Below are 24,646 nucleotides of genomic sequence, written 5' to 3'. Positions count from 1 at the left end.
TTCTTCCCCATTTGGCTCTTGGTGTTGTTCACTGTTGTTCTTCCCTTCTCTCTGACTTTGAACATTTGGTTGTGGAATTTATGCTGCTATGTTCCCCAAACAGGTTTTTTCAGAGTTTGATGAATATCCTATTGCCCTCATAGGGTCATCACAGCCCAATCATTAACAAAACTGGTTATTGCTATGCTAATTTGTTTACCTTCTATTATTTCCCTGGTTGTTAGGAATGAGTCTCTCATAATTTGTTATAATGTATATATTTTGCATTAGGAATTAGGTAAAACAGGGTACATTGTTAAGAAGGCATTTCTAATAACTTCCAGACAGCACCTGACATGAAGACAACCATATTTTTTGTCTTTCTTATATTCACCATTATTTCCCAGGAAGGACTCTCCCATTAAGTTTATAAAAGTCACCCTTTTTGGCGCACTGAAGGATTTTTATCAGAATCCAGCTATTCTAAAACTTCCACTTTCTTTGTTTCCGACACTGGTGCCAACATGGTCAAGAAGATAAGTGGACAATATAGGTCACAATAAGGGACAGTCATTCAATGGTCCAAGCATATCTGAAACCTTCAGGTGAAGAGGATGTCTTTGGGGTTCTGTCTCTTTAATTAGCTGCAACCTTTCATTTTCCAGACTTTCCTTGAAACATCCTCCGCACAAAACCAGATTGCTATACATTTCTGTAGCATTCAGGATCAGGGTGTTTTCTATTCTACAGGGTAGTAAAACTATAATCTTCCATAATGACACCTAAAGCACAATCTCTCTTTCTAGGCTTGAGCCCAGCCTTGGAGTGAAACCAAAGAGTCATATTCCTGGTCCTATGCCTCGCCCTTCTGGTACTGCAGAAGCTCTCCAACAGGTAGCTGATGCAAGAAACTGGTCACATAGCGATAGTTCTTATCCAGTGCACTTCCATAATAGCAAGGCAATTCCAATGCTATGCCTCAACAATTTAGGGAGGGGGGATTTCCTATATAATAATACAAGGAAACAACCTAAGGTGTGACCCTCTGTTGAATCGTGACTACACATAGAGCACCTAAGACTATTTGCATAATATCTGATTCAGTGAACTTTGTATGATTAGCAGTGATGCCAATACTTCTTTGCTCTCTCTTTCTATTCTACTTTCCTATTATTATATGACGCTGAACTTTCGCCCGAGTTAAGAGGCATGCTTAATTATGGAGTCCACTACTATCCACAAACTATTTTCCATGGTATGCTTCAACTGTTTCTTGAAGGTAGTGATTGTGGAATGTGTGTTGATATCATTGCAATCAATACTGGTAAAATTGTATAATGAGAGATAAAAGACAATCTTTATTTAGTACACAAGGCATTGTAAGAAATTGTGTAACTGGTTGAGGGGGGAGGGTAAAACAGTACTCAAGCAGCAGTCACAATCTCTGTCTGGGTGAAACACAATCAACCGCCCCTCCCCCCCCAATATATAGCCCTCTGTTAGCTTTACACAAAATAATTCTGACTTAACTTAGAGGCATTGTGTAAGGTATTTATGCAGCAATTCAAACAGTAATACATTAAAACATAACACACACAAAACCCCATAACGATTTAGACAAATAGAGAAAAGTGTGATAAATTAGTTAAGACCAAAACAACAAAAATATAATCAGTAGAACTGGAGATATGCAATTTTAAATATTTAAGTGATAATAGCACCAAAAACCACAAAGCTCTAATGGTGGTTATCTAGTCATACCACAACTGTAGAAAGTCACTAGTTCAAGCCAACTGAGACGGAGCTTGGGCCAGCTACTGGGACCCAGTTAGGCCTGTTGAACAAAGACCCTTATATTCTTATTGTAGAGTTTTGCAAGATCCTGCATTGAGGATGCATCATGCAGCGGTGGTTCAGAAGAGCTGCAATGGGCGGTCCTGCATCATCATTGAGGATGTCATAGAAGAGGGGCTCGTGAAGCAAAATCCTGTGCCAAAGATGCGCTGTGCACTGGCTCATACCAGAGAAGTTGTGAGACTTGCAATTAGTTCTGCAACGTCATCAAGGATGCCGTTGGCGAGGAGCTTGCGATGAGAATAACTGAATTGGGATTGTGTCACTCAGTGGATACTAATATGCTGAGTTTTGTGAGGTGATGTGTTGTGTTGTGTCTGTCTTGCTGGGACAACACCTGGGCTGACAGAGCACCTTCAGGCCCATGTCTAAGGGGCAAGGACTGAGGGGTCACCACTTGTGGGGGGGTAGGACTCACAGCTGGCAGAGTCCTGCTGCTTGGTACAAGGTTGTTCTGTCTCTGAAGCTCTAATCTAGAGGCCAGCCAACTAGCCATTGTAGTCACTCTGGTGGTCCTGAGTTCAAGATGCAGGCCCAGGTTTTCTCACTCAAGCAGGAGGACAGCTGGGCAGCACAGCAGGGCAGCAGGGTGGTAGTCCTTCTTGCAGCTAAGCAGCACAGCAGTCCTTCTTCTGATGCTTCCACTGGTCCAGATGCGTTTTGAAGAGTGGGTCTGACAGTCCTATTTTTATACCTGGTGCCTTCTTTGAAGTAGGAGACATTCCTAGAGAATTCCTTTGAAGTGCTTGAAGTTTCTTATTTCCCCTGCCCTGGCTCCAAGTGGGCTGCATGAACAAAGCAGGGGTGGCAAGTCCTTTGTGTGAAGGCAGGGTACAGCCTAATCAGTTGCAAGTGGGACTTTACTGAGCTCCGTCCACCCATCCAGCCAGTTAATGGCCCATCCAGGCACACCTAATTCCTCTATTTGACTGTCCGAGAGGAATAAACAAATTCCATCTGAAATGTACACCCAGTCCTGTGACCCAGGAACAGCCTGCAGGCAGGAAATAGATAGGGCAGGAAAATGTAAACTTTCTAAACAAGACATTTTCAAAATTGTAACTTAACCACTTAATGTCCTAAGGCCATCAGAAACAAAGTCAGAACAAATGGAGGAGGAAGGCAAAAAGTTGGGAGGAATACTACCACCCTAAGGATGACAAATCTAACAGTACCCAACCAAAAGTTACCACTTATTAAAAACAATAAGGGAACCTGATGTTATCAAGTGGGAGAGATCGGCCTCACCACAGTGAAATATCAATGTAACAGTTTTTCAATACCAGGACATGTAAATCTTAAATGTACAGTGTCAACCTTTTAATTACAATGCTCCCTACCCTATGGGCTACCTTGGGGCTTATGTTTTGGCAAGGGAGTTATTTTACCAAGTCGAATTGGCAGTATAAATCTGCATTCAGGCTGTAATAGCAGGCCTGATACATGTTTTAAGGGGCGACTTAAGCAGGTGTCACAATAGGTGCGGCAGGCCCACTAGTAGCATTTAACTTACAGGCCCTATGTATTTGGTATACCACTTTACTAGAGACTTATGAGTAAATGAGGCATATCAATTAGGTGTAAACCAATTGTACCATGTTTAGGGAGTGAACACAAGCACTTTGGCACTGTTTGCCGTGGTTCTAATGCCAACAGAAACAAATTCAGCAAAAGTAGAAGGGGTGAAGGCAAAATGTTTGGCCGTGACTCAGCAGAGAGGACCAAGTCCAACAGGCAGGAGTGACCTAAGCATGTTATTATAAAATATTTTGTCTTTAAAATCAAGTTGACATGGGTCTGTCCTGTCCATAACATATGTGGTACTGAGACATTCATCAGGGCAAAGTGGAGCCCTACATCATCAAAGATACAGCTCTTGTGAGGCCACTGTCATTGGTGCAACATATCAGTTCAGTTATTTGCTCTGGTCAGGTGACCTATGTTGCAGACTAAACATTCACACTGTATTATAAAACAATGGATCCCTTACTGCAATAAAATTATACCATATCAGGCAATTGCTGTCTATAAGACATGGTATACCTTTTTAAATGACTACTCACACAACCCACATGTGTGGGCTCAGAAAATGCATGCATTTGTCTTGTGTCATAATTAAGTTTCTGATTCAAATACCTTAGGTGATCTATTTCTAATTCTAGGGCTGTGTCATGCTCAAAATCAATAACTAGCCACTTCTTCCCTAACATTTCCACAAATGAGGTGAGAGAGCACATATTAAATGGTCTTAAGAATAGCAGTTCAAGGAGAGGCATTTGAGAGTTCCAGAAAGTGGGCTTTGCTTTTTTCAGACATTTCCAAAAATAAAACAGAAGAATGGGCCCAGTGAATGCAGTGTTAATGACTATTAGTAAAGCCATGTTCAGACATGGCAAGCATGGATAAGTTACCTCTGGATGCCTGTGAGAAAATGAGCCTTTTTGAGTGGTTGTCCCCATTTTATGCTGAATTGAATCCTTGAGTGTAGACTGTGCACACCGGGGCACTGCCATCCAGTGCCTAGTTTATATGCTTTGACCCCTAAAACATGTAAAAAGTATTTAGAAGAAAGAACTAAAAAGGCTGTCACATTTAACTCTCCCACCAGGGAGTATATGGTGTAGAAATGACAGCCATGGCTGGGAAAGTTAAATGGCACCTGTGTGCTGCAACACTTATTTTGCAATTCATCAATGTGACAAGAAAAACACTACTACAGTCCTACTAATGTAGACTGACTGCTGCACTTTAAACCTGCAATCCTACCTGTCAAAATACCCTGGCCTTGTGGGAAGAAGGGGCTAGGGTGATTTTTGTGACACCTGTCAGCCCAGGAAGAGCAGCTGGGAGAGTTCAGAATTATAATTTACTTTAAAGGGGCAAGGGCACAGCCTGCCCATTCACAGTTACGTGTAAGGGGACACCCAAGGAAGGAAAGGCATTTTTCTTGAATCTCTCTATAGCCAGCTAGGCACCAGTCTAGTGGGAGGGGGAGTTGGTCCTAGATCCAGCTTGGTGTAGTCGAGGAGGCAGAGACTGCTCATTTAGCTAAACAATCCCTTGGCTGTCCCACAGGCTCCTTTCAGGGGCAGAAGGCCTATGTCATGTTGATTTTCCCTTAGAATGGGGCACTCTGGGATAGTTTCAAGCAAACAGTGTGTGCTGTAAAAGTGGGTCATGTTGCCCCCAGGAACCTTTTCCGCCCTTGATTAGTAAGTCTCCAGGAGGGACCCTCACTAACCAGCTACTAAACTGCCCAAAAATGGACATCATCATCTGCTCCTCAGAACACTTTCTGAACCTGTGTAAGAGCAGAAGTAGGACTGCACCTGCTATTTGAGATCTGGGAAAAGACCTGAAAGGCTGGCTCTCCTTCCACTTGCACCCAGGACATAGAAGTGGACCCAGGGAGTAATCTGCCTGAACTCCTGTATGCCTACAGAGTCTTCACAAGCTGTAGCAGAGCTTTTTTCTGCAAAGACCAGATGACCAGTTACCACTGGACCTGGCCTGGACCTTGCTGGTGGCGTCTTCTGGAAAGTCCTGACCCCTAAGCACTGTTCCTGAGGCCCTGTTTCCCTTGACTGTGTTCGGGTGGACTTCTCTAACAAACTCTGAAAAGTTGGGAGTTAGGAAATGTTTGGACTTCTAAGACCTCCAGTGCAATTTCATTGAATATTGCCTAAGCTTATGCTGCTGGAGGATTTTGAGCTCTATAAAAAAGACTAAGGCCCTGATTTAGAGTTTGGCTGAGGGGGTTACTCAGTCACAAAAATGACGGTTATCCCTTCTGCCCTATTATGATCCTATAAAAGCCTATAGAGATTGTAATACGGCAGATGGGATATCTGTCACATTTGTGACAGAGTAACCCGCCCCCAAACTCTATATCAGGCCCTAAGTCCAAAGGTAGAAATCTTGACATGGTGAAGGCATAAAAATACTTGCCTAATGTTAGTACTTTGTCAGCTACACAATTTGAATTACTCCCACTTAAAGACTTTCCCACCAAAATGGCTTCAGCAGGACCTTGTCCAGAGGCTATCCAGCTTCAAGAGAACCTTAGCAGATACAACCAGAAACCTTGCTCTGTTGGAGGGTTTTGTCTTCCATTTCAGAAACTAAGCCGGAAGGTGGAACCTTTGACTTGGGCAAACATGTTTCATGTGTCCTACACGCACTGCATCACAGCCAGCCCGAAATCACGTGTAGGTCCTGGCCAGCTGCGAGCAATGACTACTGATTATTGCTTACTTTTTCACTGCGTTTTTAGCTTACATTTTTAATAATTCATTTCTTCAGTTCACCTTACTGGATTTTTGTAATTTTTCTCCATTTTTATACATCAGAGAGGAACTTATGTTGAGTTTTTGACTTTTTAACTGTTTTGGTATTTCAAAATGGTTTACACATTTTCTGTAAGCTTGTCCGGTCTGTGCCATAGCTACCAGGGTTTGACCTCAGGTTTAAATTACTCAAACCTTTGCGTGAACCTAATAAGATAGAGGGTTTGGGCCAGATGTATCAAACATTTGTGCGATCGCAAACGGCCCGCATTTTGGTATGTATCAAGTCCAATTTGCGATTCAGTAACTTGTTACAAATTGGATTTGCGACTACATACTGATTCGGTATTAGGAAGGGGCGTGTCAAGGGTGTCCCTCCCTAATACCGAATCGCAGAGGTATGTATGATTGTTTTGTGACTGTGAATATGGTTGCAAAACAATCGCAGTTACCACCAGTTTCAAATTGGTGGTAACCCATTCGCAAAAGGGAAGGGGTCTCCAAGGGACCCCTTCCGCTTTGTCAATGCATGCGAAAACATTTATTAAGAGCAGGCAGTGGTCCCACGGACCACTGCCTACTCTTAAAAAATAAAAAGAAAACTTTTCATTTTTATTTTTTAAACTCATCCCGTTTTCCTTTAAGGAAAATGGGCTGCATTTAAAAAAAAAAGATAGCTTTATTTAAAAGCAATCACAGACATGGTGGTCTGCTGAGCCCAGCAGACCACCATCCTTGTGATTGTAACCATTCGCAATGGGTCGCAAATTGCGACCTACCTCATGAATATTAATGAGGTAGGTCCATTTGCGAGCTCTTACGAATCGCTATATGAAAATCCTGGAGTTTCATACATTCCAATAGCGATTACTTAATTGCAATTCACAAAAAATCACAATTTGGTAATCGCTATTGGAATTAATGATACATCTGGCCCTTTATTACTTGTGTGGACTAGCAAAGCTGTCTATTGGCAAGTCCTAAATAGTACATGATGGTTCAGCTGTTCACACTGTGTGGGAACATTTATCCAAATAGTACCTACATTTTTGGCTGTTTTAAGGTTCTAGTAAGCATATCTGTAATTAACTGCATTTGAAGGATTGTTTTGCTTATTGTTTAGTTATAAACACATTGAAATGTGTATGGATTTATGATATTGTGTTCACTTTTGAAAACTCACTATGTGTATGTTTTACGTGTCAGGAAGCATTTTTCTTGGTGGAGAGTTTGATTATCCCTGAGAGATTAGAACATTTTTTTAAATGTGTCAAAAGCAGTGGATGGATAATTTTCTTGAAAAATGGTTCATTCAATGAAAACGTTAAAAAATCGATTACAATAAAACTTGTGTGAGGAACCAGGGCGATGAGTGTTGGGGCAATTGACCCCACAAGAACTTTATAATCAAATCAAATCCCTGACGTGAGTTGGTTGATATTATAACAATATGTAAGTTTCTAATTATGTAAATTTAATGTAGATGTTTGTTTGCACAAATAATGTTCAGCTGCAGAAGTGTTGTAGGATTCCCTCATGTCACCTAATGTATTTAAATTGGTTTAGCAGATTCTGTATAGGCGTCTGATCTGTTAGCTCTGTAATAAAACCTTTTTCAGATCAACAAAAGTAATAAAAGGTTCCAGGTTAGGGAAATCCCCTGGTATAGATGACTTTCCTACAGAGTTGTAGTAGAGGTTTCAGCATATATAATATCTAACTTCTGTGAAATTTACAACTGGGTCCTAAAAGCAATTCAGCTCCAAAGCAGTGCAATCAGCTGCCACGACACCTACTTTAAACCTGATAACTAAAAAATGTTATATACGAGCTACAGATCAATCTCATAACTTATTACGTTTTCCCATTTTCACGGATGTGCATCGGTTATGAGACCTGGATCGTTGTTTTGAGTTCTGAGCGTCAGGGTATTTTTCGCTTGTTGGTTTTCTCTGTTCATGCATTTATTTGCACTTGTATTCCATATTTTTGGGGATTTGCGCTAATTTGATTTGAGGTGTGTTAACTGTTGTATGGACTAGCTGTGAAAGCTTTGCTTTCATTTGTTTGACTATTTTCATATCTTTTTAGTCAATTCGGGTTTTATAAACATTTTCCCATTTACCATGAAGGAATTGGAAGTCTCCCCCGGGTGGGGGGGTCTGGGGGGGGGTTACAACATGTTTTTTTGGGGTTCACAGATTCCTGGATTTATCCATAGATGACAACGATTTGGTTTCACATGTGTGTAAGAAGCCTACATTTACTGACTGGTGTTTCCCTCTCTAGGAGGTAGTGTAGTTAATGGCTTTGCATGCACAATAATTCCCTGCCGCTTCGTTTTTATTTACCATTTTGAGGGTTCAGCAAGTAGTGTGCATCAGGCTATGTTGCAGATTGTTAGATATGGTTTATAAGAGATTCCGGTATGAAAATGTGATTTAAATACATTAATGAAACAAAAACAAGTACTGGTTTTAAATTAATTATACATAGCTTAAATAGATCAAAAACTACAATTGTACATACATCAAAAGTAAGCCATAATTATGAAATGATTTAGGTCGACAAAGGTCACAACAAAACTCTTTGGATAACATACAGCCCAAATCAACTGGAGACACAGCAATATGTTTCAGATCTGACTGAATTATAGTTACATTTTATAACTGGTAAAACTAAGCTTGCATATAAGTTCATAGCAAAATAACTGCGGTTGTTTTAGGTTCACCATTAAATACATATTTGTTTCAATGTACATGTTTGTTAGAAATGGGGCCTTTGGTTGACAGTCAGGTTACCCCCTGTTAAGCAAGGACACTCACTCTAGTCAGGGTAAAAGAGAATCACCCTCAGCTAACCCCTGCTTACCCCCTGGTAGCTTGGCAGAGAAGTAGGTTTAACTTCAGAGTGCTAGGTGTAAAGTATTTGTACCAATACACACAGTAACTTAATGAAAACACTACAAAAATGACACAACACAGGCTTAGAAAAATAGGAAATATTTATCTAAACAAAACAAGACAAAAATGACAAAAATCCACAATACACAAGTCAAGTTATCAATTAAAAATCAAAAAGGGTCTTTAAGTAGTTTCAAACACACACTAACACTGTTAAAGTGAAAATGTACCTTTGGTGCGTCAAAAATAACCCCGCACGGGCAAGTGCACATCAAAAAGGGCTTGCGATGCGTCGATTCCACTCACGAGCTGAACCTTGCGTTGTTTCTCCTCTCTCCAGGAGAGCGATGCGTTGGTCCGGTCAGCATTCTCGGGTCCGGCCAGGCTTTGCATTGTTTTTACACGCCCAGCGGAACTTGCGTCGTAAATCCAGCTGCATGATGATCCGAAAACCATGCAGCGCGGGTTGCGATCTCCCAGCCTCAGTCAGCGATGCTGCACGTCATTTCTCTTGCTCCGTGCGTCGTTTCTCTGGTCGCTTTTCCGGCAAGCGTCGATTTTCAGCCACAGAGCTGGTTGTGCGTCGTTTCTTCAGCCACAGATCGGAGTCGAAACAATCTTTTCCCCGCATGGCGGTCTGTGCGTGGATTTCCTCCTCTTAGGCTGCCAGTTTCTCCTTTCAGGGTCCCAGGAACTGGATGGGCACCACAGGGCAGAGTAGGAGTCTCTCCAGAGACTCCAGATGCTGGCAGAGAGAAGTCTGTGCTGTCATTGAGACTTCAAACAACAGGAGGCAAGCTCTAATTCAAGCCCTTGAGTTCTTCTCAAGATGGAAGGCACACAAAGTCCAGTCTTTGCCCTCTTACTCTGGCAGAAGCAGCAACTGCAGGATAGCTCCACAAAGCACATTCACAGTCCAGGCAGCTCTTCTTCCTCAGCTCTTCAGCTCTTCTCCAGGTAGAGGTTCCTCTTGTTTCCAGAATCCAAAGTCTGTGGTTTTGGGTGCCCTTCTTATACCCAATTTCTCCTTTGAAGTAGGCCTACTTCAAAGTAAAGTCTCTTTTGAATGTGAAATCCTGCTTTGCCCAGGCCAGGCCCCTGACACTCACCAGGGGGATGGAGACTGCATTGTGTGAGGGCAGGCACATCCCTTTCAGGTGTGAATGACCACTCCTCCCACCCCCCCCCCCAGCACAGATGGCTCATCAGGATATGCTGGCTACACCCCAGTTACCTTTGTGTCACTGTCTAGTGTGAGGTGCAACCAGCCCAACTGTCAAAATGACCCAGACAGGGAATCCACAAACAGGCAGAGTCACAGAAATGTTATAAGCAAAAAAATGCTCACTTTCTAAAAGTGGCATTTTCAAACACACAATCTTAAAATCAACTTTACTAAAATATGTATTTTTAAATTGTGAGCTCAGAGACCCCAAACTCCACATGTCCATCCGCTTCTACACTAGGGAATCTACAATTTAATCATATTTAAAGGTAGCTCCCATGTTAACCTATGAGAGGGACAGGCCTTGCAACAGTGAAAAACTAATTTAGCAACATTTCACTGCCAGGACATATAAAACACATTACTATATTCCCTACCTTAACCATACACTGCACCCTGCCCTTGGGGCTACCTAGGGCCTACCTTAGGGGTGTCTGACATGTAAGAAAAGGGAAGGTTTAGGCCTAGCAAGTGGGTACACTTGTCAAATCGAATTTACAGTTAAAACTGCACACACAGGCACTGCCGTGGCAGGTCTGAGACATGATTACAGAGCTACTTATGTAGGTGGCACAACCAGTGCTGCAGGCCCACTAGTAGCATTTGATTTACAGGCCCTGGCACCTCCAGTGCACTTTACTAGGGACTTTCTAGTAAATCAAATATGCCAATCACGGATAAGCCAATTACATACACATACACATTTTGTAAAGGAGCACTTGCAGTTTAGCACTGGTTAGCAGTGGTAAAGTGCCCAGAGTAACAAAAACAGTAAAATCAGAGTCCAGCACACATCAACAACCTGGGGAACAGCGGCAAAAAGTTAAGGGAGACCACGCCAAGGATGAAAAGTCTAACAATATTGATGTGAGATACCAACCTCAATGTCTTAAAATACCTACATTATGCCACCAACTTCTCATTCATGGTTGTTTTTTTTTTAAAGAAATGTTATTACATTTTGTAAACCTGTGACCAATGAGATGCAAACAGTCTCTCTTGCAGAAATAAACAGCAGTGGTAATCAAGACCTCACAGCATCATGACAGTACTAAAGTTACACATTGGTATATTTAAAATTTGGAGCAATTGGTAAGTAGAAAACACAACAGCTCCAAATCACACATGATATTTGTCTGTTAAATCCTGTAAGTCACACAATTCAAGCATCCCCCTCTTCCCAAACTAGACATCTTTCGCATGAACTGTCTCTCAGCTTGCCATGTGACTCAGGGTCTTAGTTTTAATATGAAGATATTGCCTAAGTGTTAGAATTCTATGGCATGGTGTGGCACTGCGTTGTCAGATAACACAGCAGTCGTTGCATCTCCTGGGGTTAAATCTTGTCACCCATTGTGGCGAGGCAACCTCAGCACTACTGGTGTGCCAGGACAGCACTGAGCCCAGGGTCTACCACCCGGCAATGGTCTAATTGTCATTATTATCAATCTCTTTGTGGGCTTTAAAGGATCTCTTCATTGCTGTCAGTCTTTTTTTCAGACCCCTGTACTGCTCTCTGTGTAGGGCTGTGCTCTCCGCCAGTCCCCACCTTTCCACCCCATCTTTCCACTGCATAATGTTAGGTGCTACCGCCTAGTCAAAAGTCACTTTGATAGTATTAGTAATACATCTGTGTATCGGACCATCACTTTTGTTTACTTGCGTCCTGGAAACAGACCCAAAATGTAAGTGTCAAAAGTATGCCTATTGCCCCTTCCGGACAGATCCGTCAGTATTTTTCGGGGTTTGCATCCAATAGGAGGATAGGGTCGGGCAGCTCCACAACATGTGCACCAAATCAGCATCAGTAGCAAACAATGGGGACACTACAAGGACACTACAGGGAACAAAGTAAAACATTTGTTGGATGTAAAGTACGCTTTTGTAATATAATGGTGTGGATAAATTTAAAACTGGAGTTGCGGGATAGTCTCTTTGGGTATCTGAGTTGAAAGGCCCATTCTTTCCCCTGACACTCCCGGCCCAGACCCTCCTCCCATCTAAAGTGTAAGTGTGCCAGTGATATCAGTATGTGTTCGATGAGACCTCTGTACAACCAACGGATCAAATGTCTGCCCTGCCCCATGGTATTCATTGCTGGTAGAAGCTCAAATGTGGGGATTTTCCTGCCCTATCGGGCCTAAAATCGCTAAAAGTATCTTACAATACTGGCATGCGTTAAGGAGGGCAATATATTCAGTACATTAGGAAAGTCTGCTTGACTCAAAAGGGTATGGTCTTTGAACAGGGCCCCAACTGTTGTAACTCCACCCTGTTCCCAAGAGCGCAATCTGGACCTTGTGAGTGCCCCCGCCTAGTTGGGAAGACCTAAAAGTGGTATATTTGAAGCGTATGGTATTGTTGATACAGTGTAGCTAATGGCCAGTTTTCAATATATATGGGCAACTCGCAGCAATATGGGAGCCATGCAAGGTGCAGGAGAACCATGCTATGGAACTCAACCCTATCCAACATAGTCTGTGTGTATCCAATCTCCTGTAGGTTCCACCCACCCAACCAGTAAGAATGCCACTGCAATAGGCTTTAAAGTCTGGAGCCCACAGTCTCCCCCTCTCTGATGATAACTGTAGTTTAGCAAGGCTCATCCTCCGTCTGCCATTACCCCACACCAGTTCTACAAGAAGTGTATTTAGGGATTGAAAAATTGGGAACCACTATTGGTAAGTTAACAAAGAAATAAAGGATGCAGGGTAGCATCACCATTATGGTAAGCGCTAAGTGGCCTGTATCGACAAAGGTAGCCTAATCTACAAGTGGATTTGGGATCTGAGGAATGCTATAGCTTTTTATATGTTACCCTCTAATAAATCCAGTGGTGACCTGTGTATCTGAAACCCCAGATAGAGTCTCTTGCCTCTTGCCTGATGCGTAGTGCCAATGGCTCTAGCGCTATTACAAATAATAAAGGGGACAATGGGCATCCCTGTTGCATACCACAGAAAATGGGATAGGGATCCGAGATGCATGCTCCAGTATGCACCTTCACTATTGAGAGAAGTGTACAACTGTCAAACCCACTGTATATATGATGGGGGAATCCCATGTTCTGAGTATTGCCAGCATGTAATCCCAGTCCAACGTGTCAAAAGCCTCACATAGGTCTAAAGATAGACAGCCAGCCCAGGAGTAATGGATGTGGACTGCATCCATTATACATTACAATCGGCGGATGTTCAGGGAGGTATTGCGATTAGGGACAAATCTGCATTGGTCCATATGAATAATTTTGGTTAATCATGGAAGGAGCCTGTGCCCCAAAATGTTGCTTAAAAATGTATATTCAGTATTTAATAAGGACAACAATCTGTCAGGTCCTAACATGGTTTCAGTATGGAAGTTACTAAGGTCTTTTCCGTAGCAGGGTGTAACATACCCTCCTCCAGGGAAGTCTTACATGACTGTTCTAGCTGTGTGACCAGCTGTGTCCTGCCTTTGGCTTAAAATTCAACTGAAAGGCAATCCATGCCTGGGGATTTATTCCGCGCTAGGTCCATAATGACCTCGCGGATCTCATCAGTTTTTAGTTGGGCGTCCAGTGGCTCCGTTTATTAGGCCTGCAATACTGGTAAGGTCAACATCTGTAGAAATGCTTGAGTCTCCTCAGGGGTGGCCAGAGGGAGGCAGTATATGCGTTTATGTTAAGGTCATGAAACACCATGTTTATTCCCGGTTGCATATTGACTTCAGTCTTTTGAAGGGTAATGATTTTAAGTATGGGTGTGGGTGGTGGCATTTCCATAATCATTTGGGCCAGGAGCGTGCCAGGTTTATTCGCTTCAGTAAGTCTATATGATGCAGACACTAATTTCTAGCTGTCTGTAGGTCTAGTGAATGGAATGTATTCCTTGCTACCTCCTTCTCCAGGTGGCCAAGACTGTCCTCAACACAAGAAATCTCACGGGTGACTGTCTGACGGGCACCCACTAATTAGACTATTATTGCTTCTCTGATCACCACTTGGAAAGCCTCCCACTCCAGTAATAGACAGGATAGGACAACATCTTCCAAAACTTGTGGCTGTAAACGCCATGTGGACACAGGTGTCGGCACTTGGCCCCAGGTCAGTGTCACTTCCAGTGGGTTGTGGTCAGATAGGGTTTTCCCTAGGTATGTTGTGTTTGTTATGGCAGTCTGAAATGGTATGGTGCACAGGATTCGGTTCAGGCGTGCATGTAGCATATGCAGGGGAGAAACAAGTATTCACAAATTCACTCATTTCTACTCCTCCACACACCTGATGTCGTCCAACCCTGCACCCAATTCTGTACTGGCTTAGCTTGTCTAACTGAGGTAGTGCCTAGGAGTAAGGGTATGAGTGGTCTAAGTCCACATCGAGAACAGCATTGAAATCCCCACCCAAGATCCAGGGATACTGCTCCCAGTCTACAAAGGTCATGGATAAATGGGCTAAGAACACATCATACTCCATATTTGGAGCATGTATGCTTCCCAATACCACCAGCACTCCATCCAAAGTGCTTTGGAGCATGGCATATCTACAATGCATATCAAGCTTGATGTCTTGGGCCATTAAGGGAACCCCAAGTTGTATCCATATCACAGCTCCCTACGCATGTGAAGAATACGTGGTATGAAACAATTGTCCCACCCATTTTTTATGCAGTTTGGGGCCTCATGTGCAGTTAAGTGGGTTTCCTGTAAACACACCACATGTGTTTGGTGATGGTACAGTTGTGCCAGTATTCTCTGTTGCTTATGGATGGAACCCATGCCACGCATATTCCAAGTAAGTATGTTATAGTGATGTACTACAGGCATTGTTATTCAATCTGTCAAGATACAGACAATCAAAAGTGCAAATTGTGAGTAACACAACACGTATTCACCATTGGTGCCGATGTAGTGTTAACATGACAAGCCCCAACAATTACCCCCTGTACAAGGTCCAGTAAGCGGAGCTCGTTTGACCAAACTTGCAATGTAAAACATGTAAACAATTGAACAGTTTGTGCAGTTGCCTATGGGGAGTTCATCCTACATAGTGTAAACATTGTCACATTAAGCAAATGAGTAAAGTGATTATGAAAGAGTGCCTAGGCCCGAGCCTGCCATCTAGATTTCACAACATATATATATATATATATATATTTTTGTGAGAGGGAAAAAAAAAGGGGGGGAGCCTCCTACTATATAATAGACAGTAATGTGTCATCATATAATGTTTGCTCTGTGGCACGGACAGGGAAAATCTCCTGCTCCAATGTCTCAGTACCTAGGGCATCATCACAATATTTCCTTGAGGAAATTCCTTCAGATCATCATTAGAGTCCCCTACGTGCCAGAGAACAATCCCAAGTCCTCGCATACCACATACCCTAGAAATCCTTCCTCCCCCTCTCCTGTTGGTGATGTCAGTGCTTACTCAGGATTTACCCCAACAGGTCATTCTCAGACTGCAGGGTAATGGAGGGGAATAACGCCACACTGTCCGAATTGGAGTCTCTGTCCTAAGCCTTGTTGTTTGTTCAGAGGAGGTCATTGCTTCTTGGGTGGCAAAGACTGGGAGGTGTCTGGTCTGCGTGAGTTAGGGAAGTGCAGCTCCAGCCGGTCCCACGCTCTTTCTGGTGTCTCAAAGAAGTTACTCCTGTTGCCATTGATCACTTTAAGTCTGGCCAGGAACAGCAATGCATAGGAAAGCCCTTCAGCTTTCAGCTGCTGTTTGACCGCATAGTAGGAGACCCATTGTCGTTGGACCAAGAGTATGTAATAAAGGAACAGGGATACATGAACATTGTCTACCATGATAGGTGGTGCTTCCTGGGCACTGTGGAAAAAGATATCATGGTCTTTATAATTCAAGTTGGGGCCACCAACAAGCCTGGCAGCGCCTCGGGGTGGTTTCTTTGTTGGGACACAGTGAGCTCTTTCAACCCGTGAAGAGATCCCAGAGACCAGTCGGCAACCAGTTTTTAATGTAGTGCATGGCTTTGTGGTCCTTGACCTCTTCCAGCATGCCAATTATCTGGGCATCATTCCTGCGTCTTCTGCTCACTCCTGCAGTGTGTTGTTGTTGGAGTCGTCTCATGGTAGAGGTGCATTCTGCCTGCCAGGTAGGGTGAGGGTTGCTAGGGCTGACTCGTTGGTTTTAAGCCTGTATGCTAGTTTTCTACAGTCATCCTTGAAAAGGCTAAAATCAGTTGTGATTTTCCCCATTCACTTTTCTATCGCCATCCTGGACTCGCGGATCTCTCTTAGGAGTACCTCCAATTTGTCCTCTGGGGGATCTATACAAATGAGAGGGATGCAGTCTTCTATATTCATCATGGGGGAGCCCTGGGTAGACTGAGACCTAATCTGATCACTATTATCCGTGTTTTTACCTCGTGTGGCCCATTGCATTTGGAAATCGAGCACTGCCAGTCCACCAATAGTTATAACAAAAGTTACCTCCCAGTCCACCAATGGCTAATTTGTTAAGGGCAGTAGATAAGGTGCAGAAGTGTGAGGCAATGCCAATATGTAGTGGAATCTGTTCCAATACAGGGGAGAATCCAAGAGAGGCAAGCACAAGAAAGGTCTCAAACTCAAACTCTGGAGGATCCAGAAAGTGTTAGTTCAGTGTATCTCCCCAGGTATAGAATTGTTCAGTGGACGGTCATTAAAGGTATCCATAAGTCTCAGTGAATTAGTTCTGAGAAGTGAAGGTTGATCTCCAGTGGGTCGCAGCTCAGTGTTACACATCAGCTATCAGTGGCAGGCTCAGAGGTCACAGGCACCATCTCAGCGCAGACACAATACATACAATGGCAGTGATAATCGTGCACTCAGTGGTACAAACAAATTTGCCAATTACAGCAGGCAGTGCTAATGTATCCTGGGGGGGGTGTGGGCTACAGCAATATTTCCTCCTTCTTATCTTGGTGACAGAAGCTGTCAAATGTTTTTAAAGGAGAAACCCCATATCCTCTGGATTATGGCTTGGTAATCTCTTCCCCTATAAGGCCTTCCATGTTTTAGTGCAGTTTATGAGTCCTCCCTCCTGTGCACATCACCTCACTCCCCTCAATCCTGCAGGCTCACCATCATGGTGCGTGTCCAGGCCGCCACAATCCCCCAGTAGTCGGCCGCTATGTAGGTGTCAGATTCTACAGTGTCGGTTTCAACAATGTTCTGCCAGTAAGTGCCCAGTCAGACTCACAGGCAAGCGAAGGCCCCAGGCTGTTCTCACAGTGCAGCTCTGGCCTCCAGATCCAGCCATTCAGATTAGAGGGGTCGTTCTCTTCCGGACCACGCCTCCACACAGGTGCCTCCACCTCAGAGATGCTGTTCATAGGCATACATGAATGACTGAAGTACACCCAGGAGCGCCTCTGGAGCCGGCATCATTCAGCAACTGCAGCAGCCTTACTGAGTCGGGCTGTAAAATGAGTCAGGGTCAGGCACAAGAAGGCTTGGTGAATTCAGAATTACCTGCTGAGAGGTAGCCAAAAGTGCCACTGGTTGATTCTTGACTCTTCAGCCTTCAGCAGTGCAAAGGGCATCTTATAATCAGTAGGGATCCCCAATCGCATTGGATAATTGGGGATGAATAGTCCCAGGAGCTCACCAACTATGAGCTTGCCATCTTAGGCAGCTGGCCACTCCCCCTTCTCTTTCTTGGTTATAATGTGCTGACACAAACACAGTATAAATTGTAGATGGAAGAAATAACATTGGGCCTCTAATTTTTAAAAAATAAGCGCACCGCTCGTCACAAAGATTCCAAAGGAATGATAGGAATCTGCGTAACAAGTCACTTGCACACATCCAGCTACTTTGAAATGGATTTCTGAATGTCAGGGATGAGAGCCAGGCCCCCAGCCTCTCAAGGCTCTCCAACCACTGTGACTGTGGAGAGTGGGGGGTGGTAGCCCAAGGCGCCTGACACCCTTTGACCACTCTCCCTTCCACCAGGTCAGAGATGACAGCCTGACCCTGGTCATGCCCTCTGGGGCTCTGTACCGTCCCTCCAGGAGCGGCACCCCCAGAGTCTAAAATTGTCAGGGTGCTTGTTGAAGCAGTCCTGCCCAATTCTCCCACCAGTGCAGGGATGTTAACCTGCAACTGGTCTTCCAACCTGGGGTCTGTACCTTCCGGTTGGTCCAGGGCCAGGAGCGAGGCTTCCCTCCCTCCTGCCCCCCCTTCTGAGGTCCTACACCCCCCAACTAGGAGTGGCCCCCCAGAAGACAACATGGTAAGGGCACTGTTAGCAGTAGCCCCTCCCTCCTGGCCCTTAGATTGAACTGGGGTCAGGGGAGAGTCTCTCCCTCCCCTGCCCCTCCTCCCAGGGTTCTGCACCCCCCATCCTGGAGAGTACCCCTAGAAATCACACCAGGGGGGTAATTGGGCAACCCGCCCCCCCCCTTTCAGGTCAGGATTTACCCCCTGCATCTGATCCTCAATTCTAGGGTCTGAACCCTCAAACTGTACCAATGCCTGGCAACCCAGGACTTCCTGGGGGGCACATCTAACCCCCATCAGGTCAGAGTTTAACTCCTGAACCTGGCCATCCAACCCAGAGTCACCACCCTGCGGTTGAACCACTGCCTGGCGCACCAGGACTTCCTTGGGAGCACACCTACTCCCCATCAGGTCAGAGTTTACCCCCTGAACCTGATCATTCGCCCAGAGTCACCACCCCACGGTTGAAGCCTTGCCTGGCACACCAGGACTTCAGAACTAGTGGGACACTGGCTACAGCCGCCCCCCCCCAAATTCTCCTGACACTGTGGGGTCTACCTCAGCAGATGGCCCTACGGTACAGGCGAGGCTCCCCTCCTGGTGTTCCCTCATGGAACCCTCCAGGACCTGGGACTGGATCTCGGGCACCCTGGGCCTCAGCCCAACCACATTCCCTCTCCTCTAAGACTGGACATGGGATCCCTCACCCATCCCACTACATTGGGACCTACCTGGGACACTGCAATCCTCCCTTAGCTCACCTGGTTGGGAAATACCTAGACCACTCCCCTCAGGTGTACCCCAAATGCCTCTTCAGACTCTCTGGCACTCACCCACAGGTCTGCATCCAGTGTAAGTTCCCTGGGGTCAGAGAACTCACACTCCACCTGGTGTTGGTGTAGCTCTGGAAAATAAGGACTAGACATATGCTATCTAGCAATTACATCACTCAGCCCCTCACATGAAATAACCAAACTACCCTTCATCCAACCATCCAGTGACATCACCCTCCTGAGACTGGTGAGACAGCATGTGACTGTCCCTGACACTCAACCTCTCTTCACACACTCCTTAACCAGGACTTCTACCTGGGGGAATCCCCTCTCCCTGTCACTCGCACCTAGAGCCAATAGAGTGTCCCTCCCATCACTAGGAATATGACTCCCCATGCCAGTTCCTCAATCCACCTCAGGGGCCCTGTGCATCACTGGAGCTACCTCATTCCCCTGAACCTCCTGGTGTGTGTCAACGCCCTCCTTCAAGTTGGGCACCAAGTCTGTGGGCATGTGCACTTCTTCATCGGCACTGGATACAAGATTTTTGCTGCCACCATCAGCCCTCATGTTCTTCCAGCTTCAGCTCTTCATAGCTCAGCTCTTGAGCTGTAACCCTTTCTTTTTCCAGGGCTAAGGCTCTCTCCACCTCATCCCTCTCAAGCTCCTCATCTAGCTCTCTTATCCACCACTTTTGAGCTTGGAGACCGTCATATCCTCTTGTTCTCCCCTCCAGGCCACTGCCCTCCTCCTCAGAGTAGCCCTCCTCCTCAGACTTGATTATTATGGTTGCTTCCCATTGTTTCATCTCATACTGAAACAGGGCATTCCCAAAAACCCACCTCGGGGACCTTCTCTTCACAGCCAGCCTCTTTTCCTTGCAGAAAACTTTTAGCTGCCTCAATGTATAGTACTGCAGGTGCCAGAAGTTGACTTCCATTCTGCAAAGGGCTCACAAACCAAAAACCAGAGTCCAAAATATCAACAATATATCCAGGAGGACACCAGAGAACAAAAAGAAAAGACTGTGGGGGTCATTCCGACCCCGGCGGGCGGCGGGCGCCGCCCGCCGGGCGGAGACCACCAGAAGACCACATCGCGGTCAAATGACCGCGGCGGTCATTCTGACTTTCCTGCTGGGCGGACGGGCGACCGCCAAAAGGCCGCCCGCCCGCCCAGCGGGAAAGCCCCAGCAACGATGAAGCCGGTTCCGAATGGAGCCGGCGGAGTTGCTGGTGTGCGACGGGTGCAGTGGCACCCGTCGCGATTTTGCAGACACTGAAAATCTGAATGGGGCCCTGTTAGGGGGCCCCTGCAGTGCCCATGCCACGACACCCGTTCCCGCCAGCCTCTTCCTGGCGGTGTAAACCGCCAGGAACAGGCTGGCGGGAAGGGGGTCGGAATCCCCATGGCGGCGCTGCTTGCAGCGCCGCCGTGGAGGATTCCCTGGGGCAGGGGAAAACCGGCGGGAAACCGCCGGTTCCCCTTTTCTGACTGCGGCTTTACCGCCGCGGTCAGAATTGCCCCTGAAGCACCGCCAGCCTGTTGGCGGTGCTTCCTCCGTCCCCGGCCCTGGCGGTCCATGACCGCCAGGGTCGGAATGACCCCCTGTATGTGGTCACGTAATGGTCTGCACTGAAAACGGTAGTGTACACTTAATCACTGTATGTAAAGTACAAATACAAGTCCAATCCCAAACGCTGATCACCAATGTTAGAAATGGGTTCTTTGGATGGCAGTCAGGTTACCCCCTGTTCAAGCAAGGACCCTCACGCTAATCAGGGTAAAGGAGAATCACCCTCACCTAACGCCTGCTTACCTCCTTGGTACCTTGGCAGAGCAGTAGGATTAACTTCAGAGTGCTAGGTGTAACGTATTTGTACCAACACACACAGTAACTTAATAAAATCACTACAAAATGACACAACACATGTTCAGAAAAATAGGAAATATTTATTTAAACAAAACAAGACCAAAACGACAAACATCCACAATGCACAAGTCAAGTTACGAATCTTTAAAGATTAAATTAAAAAATAGCGCTTAGAAACACAAAATGCTTCGATGAGGTGTTAACACGGTGTCGTGACGGAGTCGTTCTCAACAATCTGACACCAGCGGCGCCGGCCGCAGAGTCACGTGCACCCCCAGGTACATTACCTTGGTGAAGAGTGAAAACAAGCCGATGCGCAAAGTCAGGGATTGCGGTGTCCATGCGAAACGTTGAATCTGCGCACTTCGAAAGGCATCGGTCACCACGTGGTGCGGCGACTTCCACGGAGTCGCGGACTTCGGCAAGGCTGCAGCGGTGTCGGGCCTGTGAAGGTCGTCGCGTTCCGACGAAGGTCACGGAGTCGGTTGCAGGTGGCGTCACCGGATTCAGCAGCGGCATTGGTCCGGAGTCGTCTGAAGTCGATTTCCTTGAATTTTCACCAGCTTTTCCTTTCAAGGGCCCAGGGACTGGATAGGGCACCACTTGTCAGGGTAGGAGTCTCAGCACAGAGAGTCCAGGTTCTGGTAAGGGAAGTCTTTGATGGCCCTGAGACTTCAGAACAGGGGCAAGCTCAGTCCAAGCCCTTGGAGAGTCCTTTGCAAGCAGGAATATACCACAAAGTCCAGTCTTTGTCCCCTTGCACAGGCAAAAGCAGCAACTGCAGGATAGCTCCACAAAGCACAGTCACAGGCAGGACAGCACTTCTGAGCTCTTCAGCTCTTCTCCAGGTAGAGGTTCCTCTTGATTTCCAGAAGTGATCTAAAGTCTGTGGTTTTGGGTGCACTTCTTATCCCCAATTTCTTCTTTGAAGTAGGCCTACTTTAAATTAAAATCTCTTTTGAATGTGAAATCCTGCCTTGCCCAGGCCAGGCCCCAGACACTCACCGGGGGGTTGGAGACTGCATTGTGTGAGGGCAGGCACATCCCTTTCAGGTGTGAGTGACCACTCCTCCCCTCCCTCCTAGCACAGATGGCTCATCAGGATATGCAGGCTACACCCCAGTTCCCTGTGTGTTACTGTCTAGTGTGAGGTGCAACCAGCCCAACCGTCAAACTGACCAAGACAGGGAATCCACAAACAGGCAGAGTCACAGAAATGGTAAAAGTAAGAAAATGCTCACTTTCTAAAAGTGGCATTTTCAAACACACAATCTTAAAATCAACTTTACTAAAAGATATATTTTTAAATTGTGGGCTCAGAGACCCCAAACTCCACATGTCCATCTGCTCCCAAAGAGATTCTGCACTTTAATCACATTTAAAGGTAGCCCCAATGTTAACCTATGAGAGGGACAGGCCTTGCAACAGTGAAAAACGAATTTAGGAATTTTACACTATCAGGACATATAAAACACATTACTATATGTCCTACCTTAACCACACACTGCATCCTGCCCTTGGGGCTACCTAAGGCCTACCTTAGGGGTGCCTTACATGTAAGAAAAGGGAAGGTTTAGGCCTGGCAAATGGGTACACTTGTCAAGTCGAATTTACAGTTAAAACTGCACACCCAGACACTGCAGTGGCAGGTCTGAGACATGATTACAGAGCTACATATGTGAGTGGCACAACCAGTGCTGCAGGCCCACTAGTAGCATTTGATTTACAGGCCCTGGCACCTCTAGTGCACTTTACTAGGGACTTACTAGTAAATCAAATGTGCCAATCATGGATAAACCAATTACATACAATTTACACAGAGAGCATATGCACTTTAGCACTAGTTAGCAGTGGCAAAGTGCTCAGAGTTCAAAAGCCAACAGCAACAGGTCAGAAAAATAGGAGGCAGGAGGCAAAAAGATTTGGGATGACCCTGCATAAGGGAAAAAGTCCAACATTCATAAAAAATTGATCCCTCTATCAAATCCTTACAAGGTGATGTTCTTTTTAAAGACAGTGAACACGTCTTCTGGATAATTACTTTTTGAGGTATTTGATATACTACAGAATTAGGTAAGGACGGGCCACCAGAAGACACATCACCCTGGGTCACACACTGTGAGGCACTCCCCATGTTATATGTTATGTTATGTTACCTGTATTTGTAGAGCTATCACCCCGACGGGTATCCTGGTGTTGACCATGCCTGGGGAGCCAAGGAGAACTACCCGAAGAACCAGGGAGAGCCTCATACAATAATAATGGAGACAGGCTTTAGACACGTGGGGCACTTGTACAACGTGAATGAGGCTAAACAACATGCGGGCTGCCATCACTCCTGCAGGGGAGGGCGGGCACTTTGTACCCTGTTATGTCAAAGAAAAACACAGCAGGAAGCAAATACATCGCACTAATAAGCACATCAGAGAGACGGGTTATTTCTTTAACAAATGCAAATTCCATTTATATAGCACTTAATACAGAACGACTTGTTCGCAATTATTATTCGCAACTATTCTCCAATTTAAACTAATTTTAATAGCACCGCCAAGATGTTCAAAAGTTCAAATTGCGTGTCGTCTGTTCTTTAAAATCACACTTTTTCTTCATGTTTAATTTTACACGTGTCCTCCTAGCAAAACGCATACATAATGCTGCAAGGCGGGGGGGGGGGGGGGGGGGGGGCATCTGTAATACAAGAAAATATTTTAATTGCAGCAGACCCACAGCGTGGACTCACAATGTACTCGAGACTGACCTCAAGGGAGCAAGTTGTGAGTTAGTTATAGGAAGAAACTATTGAAAGTCATTTTCAGCCCTATGTACAGAAACCAAAATGTGATTTGGAGCATGCGACAGGAACGTGCAAGTGGGCTAGTACTCAACAGAAACCAATATCTTTTTGGGATTTTTACATCAGGCATACACCCCGAGGCAAAAGATCATACGGAGATTTGTCTAGAATCACACATTGGTGTTCAGGAGTAGAAGCCTCAGCCAGTTTGTATTTGTGTTATATTATTGTGAGGAGGACTGAACTGGTTACAGTCAATCCTCCCAACCCCTATGTGTTAGTGAATAGTTGAATATATGACAGACTAAACTTGGAAGGTTTGGTTTATGGCGGTCTTTACTTACTACATTCTCGCCACACTTGGACAGCTATTCATACCTATGGATTCGATTATGAGTGGTCAGAATTCCGATTTTTGTGCCTTTTACCGCAACCAGTAAATACCAGGTGTGATAAACCCCTCACTCTTTATTAAATTCCACCAGGTCAAACCCGCGAAATTTTACAAGGGAAAAAGTGGACAGTATTTACCCTCAAAGGCAGATTTTGGAGCAGCAAGAACCAAAAGTCCACGCAAGTCCAAAAAAAGTCACAACATTTGCAATGTATCGCTCGTGTTAAATTCGAAACCCAAGGAGTTGGATTTTATTTCATGCAATAAAATTGGACCCTCCCTCCTACCTACTGATAATCAGGGACATAACGACATAAATTGTATTCCTCTTTACAGCTTAGGCCACGTGCAAGACTCTGCCCC

At 45.2% G+C, this 24,646-nt stretch overlaps 1 protein-coding gene across 2 annotated transcripts in view; it reads right to left on the bottom strand.

The window, feature by feature from the left end:
* Nucleotides 1-24,646, bottom strand: part of PTCHD4 (patched domain containing 4) — a 333,586-nt gene that overhangs the window by 308,183 nt on the left and 757 nt on the right. The window lies entirely within an intron of this gene.

The sequence above is a fragment of the Pleurodeles waltl genome, chromosome 5 (genome assembly GCF_031143425.1).
Source record: "Pleurodeles waltl isolate 20211129_DDA chromosome 5, aPleWal1.hap1.20221129, whole genome shotgun sequence".
Lineage (NCBI taxonomy): Eukaryota > Metazoa > Chordata > Amphibia > Caudata > Salamandridae > Pleurodeles > Pleurodeles waltl.
This window is presented reverse-complemented; position numbering and strand designations above follow the sequence as displayed.